The 4,480-nt window shown below is 43.7% G+C and overlaps 1 long non-coding RNA gene across 1 annotated transcript; it reads right to left on the reverse strand.

The window, feature by feature from the left end:
• Positions 1–1,479: 1,479 nt before the first annotated feature.
• LOC147996708 (uncharacterized) lies at positions 1,480–4,182 on the reverse strand. The gene is made up of 2 exons (XR_015654510.1): positions 3,335–4,182; positions 1,480–3,028 (listed from the first exon to the last, which is right to left on the reverse strand). It is a non-coding gene; the product is annotated as an uncharacterized LOC147996708 (long non-coding RNA).
• Between the last annotated feature and the right edge of the window lie 298 nt (positions 4,183–4,480).

Consider the following 4,480-nt stretch of genomic DNA (forward strand, 5'->3'; position numbering starts at 1 on the left):
GCTGAAGAAAACCAAACATCTTCCCAAACAAGGCAGAAAACCTGACCCTGGTCAGATTTAGCCATGGTTATCTGAACAAACAAAAGGTCCTAGAAACAGTGAGGACTTCATGTCCAAGCCATGTTCAAGTGCATGTTGTTAGCATTCTGTCTAAACTCCACCCCCACAGTTACCTGGCAACAGTCAGGTACTCTCAGCCTCACAGTTACCTGGCAACAGCCAGCTGTTCCTGACACTATAAAAGGGGTTGCTTGCCCCCTCCTCATTCTCTTGCTCTTGCCCTCTTGCCCTCTTCCCCTTTGGCCCTTCTCTCCCCATTCCCCTCCCCCCGCTTCCATCCATATGCTCATGGCTGACCTCTACTCCTCTCCTCTTCTACTCTTCTCTCATTAAGCCTTTCCATGGGGAACCATGTTGGCCTGGTGTGATTTGTCCAGACGAAAGGGGAGATTTCTACCCTAACATGTGAGTCCACACAAGCTACTGACTGGTTCAGTTCCCCCTTTGCCTTATTTGTGCATAATGTAACAGCCTTCAGACTTATGGCTGACTGAGGGTTGGCTGCTCTGATTGGCTGAAGCTCGGTTGCTTGGTTACCATGGTACATACTTAGTTTGGAGCCAGCCTGCTTACACAAGATAGCTTGCAGTTCACTAAATATGGAGGCCAAGTTTAGTCAAATTTGTCATTCAAGGATGAGAGACCGATTTAAACCAAATTAAAGGGCCGCCATTTGGTTTTGTCTATAAGTTTGTTTCAAGCATTTTTAGTGGATTTCAAGTTCATAATTGAGTGAATCTCCATCCTTCATGTCACTTGACCACCTTGGCCTCTTGTCACTCCTTTTGTTCATCGGGTAACGGGAGCCAAAGGCTCACACACTTCATTCTCCTCCAAGTTGGCAGCCACCATCCGGGCATCCACCCTCCTCCTGTGTCCACCCCTCAGGAGCTCCTCACCCCACCCTCCTCCTGTCACAGGCGGCCCATCCTGGGGCTGGGGTTCAGTTGACCTTTCTGTAGAGTTAGCAGTTGCCTTTGCCATTTTTATATTCGCTGGGTTTTATGCTTTTTCATCGTTCTTGTTTTGTATTTTGTAAACCCGCAGTTGCAACCCAGAGCTGCATACACGCTTTCCAGCTGAGCTGCATCCCATCCCTCCTTAGCTCCCTGAGTATCTAATGGCTACAGGCCGAGCACCAGGCCTGACTGTGCTCTGCCTTTAAAAGATAACCTTCAAAACCTAGTTACCTGAGTTTAGTCTCCATCCTGCAGCAGCTGATGATGCCACCTGCTGGCATCTTCCCTGAGCCCAAAGCTGCCTCCCCTGAGCCCAAAGCTGCCTCCCCTGAGCCCAAAGCTGCCTCCCCTGAGCCCAAAGCTGCCTCCCCTGAGCCCAAAGCTGCCTCCCCTGAGCCCAAAGCTGCCTCCAGTTCAACAACTCGATGGTTTGGAATATTTTTGAGCTGATACCAAAGTCTAAAATTAATTAGTGTTTTTATTTTTTAATTTTATTTTGTGAGTACACTCTAGCTGTCTTCAGACCCACCAGAGGAGGACATCAGATCTCATTACAGATGGTTGTGAGCCACCATGTGGTTGCTGGGAATTGAACACAGGACCTCTGGAAGAACAGTCAGTGCTCTTAACCACTGAGCCATCTCTCCAGCCCTTTTTATTTTTTCTTTTAATAACATTTTTCTGCACATGTCATAGAAACTCTGATCTTAGATAATCTAAATTAGGCAGATCTTGGTTTGATGACCTTCATTTCAGGAAGTTCTAAAAATGGATCAGCTTTGTTTCCCAAAGTTTTTATTCCGTTTCTGTTAACCAAGGCTGCTAAGCTGAGTGTTCATGGTTTTCTTTCAAAGAGAGCACTCACCTTGTGAGGGCCACCACCTGACTGGGAACCTGGGAATACCGGAGGCTAATGTGAACAGTTAGATTCCGAAGCTCTGACAGGTTCAAGGGATGAACTTGGCACCGGCCTATTGGCACATTACCAAGCTATGATTGAGGTGACAGAATCATCAAATCTAATTTCATTTAGATATAAATCACTTCTGGGAAGAGAGAGTTGTGGATTAAGGACAATTACAGAAGCCCATATGACTTAACACGTTCATGGTGATTTACGTAATAAATTAGAGGAGAAAAACCCTCAGACTTAGACTCTCATGAATACCCCAACCATGGTTATATAAGGACTTATTGTTAAGCAACTGTGTGTTGCTTGTACCACCAATTATCAAGTAGTGAAAATTTATTAAACACTCCTTGTTTACCATGAAAACAATTCTATACCAGAGGATACAAGGCTGTATCATAATCTCAAAACTGCAGCACTCTGAAGACACTCCTAAGACACAGGGACAGTCAGGGAGGAGAGCTGGAGCCTCCTGGAAACTTCTTGGTCTACAGTTTCCCAGGCATCATTAAGGACATCAGTTGTCAGTTGTCCAGTAGTTTAAAATACACTCTTGACCTGTCTTTCTCATGGCTCGGATTCTGCACCTCTGACTAGAAATGGCTCCCACGGTTTGGAGACATGCCTTATCTCTGGTAAGCCTGCTGTTTCTGGCCTCGGGGAACTGACAGGGCAAATTGCGCACTTTCTGAACGTCAGAACATAGTGCAGAGCCCATGCCTCTGACAGGATGGCCTTCTACCCTTGATCATTCATCTGATTGAGATAGGTGGATCTGTCAGCAAATACGTAGCTCTTGTCCTCAGAGGCACCAGCACAGCAGGGACGAGGCAGCCACAGCAGGCCAGGGAATGAGCACTGTGTCCTGGAGAAGTGGCCCTGTCAAATGTCCTGCTTACACACTATTTTATCTAACTTTACTTTCCACTCTACTGTACGTAGAGTATGAGTTTCTGGGACAGCAATGCAGTGTGTCCAGTGCTGTCCCTCTGCCTTTGAGGACCTTTGTTCCCTGTAGTCTTGGTTTTCAGTGGGGAAAGTACCAGGAACACATTTCAGCACTTTTACATTGCCAGTGCTTGGTGGCTTCTGGTGTGTCCTAAAAAAAAAAAAAAAAAAAAAAAAAAAAAAAAATAGTGCTGTGACACAGGAGATCCAGCATGAAGGGCATATGTGTCAGAGTAACTGGAACTTGACTTGGGCTCTGATGCTAGAAGCGAAGAGTAGGCCTTTCTCTACTGCTTTCCTGATGCATGGAGAAATGGTGATGACAGTCACATGGGAAGCTATTGACAAGGCCAGAGCTTCAAGCCCATGTGCTTCTGTTGACTTATCAGGACAAAGACCTGGGGCTATAGAAGGAAGTTACCCAGAACTCAGAAAACTAGGGTCTCCTTTGACTCACCTCAGTCTGTGATATATCTTGGAGCTAAAGAAGGGAGGTGTTTTTGTCTCCATTCATCCCGTTATTGAAGGTCAAGTCTCAGAGGTAGGAAGATCTCTGTGAGTTCGAAGCCAGCTTGATCTACAGAACAAGTTCCAGGAAAACCAAGGCTGCATAGAAAAACCCTATCTTTGAAAGAAAAAAAAGAAAGAAAGAAAGAAAGAAAAGGAAATCAAGGTTAACAAAAGTTAAATACAAACCAAATCAATACAACACAATACAATAAAAATCTACACCATATAACAGCACAACACAATACAATACTGCACAACCTAATAAAATACCACACAATACGACATGACACAACAATACAAATCAACACAATACAATACAACACAACACAATACAACATAACACAACAATACAAATCCACACAATACAACACATAACAATACCACATAACAAACCAATACAATTCTACACAAGTCAATACAAATCAACACAATACAATACAACACAATATAATACAACACAACACAACAAAATACCACATAACACAACAATACAAATCAACACAATTCAAAACAAATCAACACAATACAAGACAACATGATATAATACAACACAACACAATACAATACAACACAACAAAATATAATACTAGACAGTGAAATATCTCTAATGAAATCAATACTGAGGTTTCTGCACACTAGAAATTTTCCGTCATAAAATAAAAGTAAAATTAGATAAAGAATCTGGATTCATCAAAAGAAAACTGTATGGTGTGTGTGTGTGTGTGTGTGTGTGTGTGTGTGTGTGTGTGTGTGTATTTCTCCAGAGGCCAGAAAGAGGGTGTCAGATCCTCTAGAGCTGGAGTTAAAAGTCATTGTGAGCTCTTCAACTTGACTGCAAGGAACCAAACTCAGATTCTCTGAAAGAACAGCAAATGTCGTTAATGAGTAAGCCATCTGCACTGGCTGGTTTTGTGTCAACTTGACACAGACTAGAGTCATCTGAAAGAAAGGAGCCTCAGTTGAGGAAATGCCTCCATGAGATCCAGCTATAAGGCATTTTCTCAATTAGTGATCAGTGGGGAAGGACTCCGCCCACTATGGGTGGTGCCATCTCTGAGCCGATGGTTCTGGGTTGTATGAGAGAGCAGATTGA

This window comes from Rattus norvegicus, chromosome 1 (genome assembly GCF_021556685.1).
Source record: "Rattus norvegicus strain SHRSP/BbbUtx chromosome 1, alternate assembly SHRSP_T2T, whole genome shotgun sequence".
Classification (NCBI taxonomy): Eukaryota; Metazoa; Chordata; class Mammalia; order Rodentia; family Muridae; genus Rattus; species Rattus norvegicus.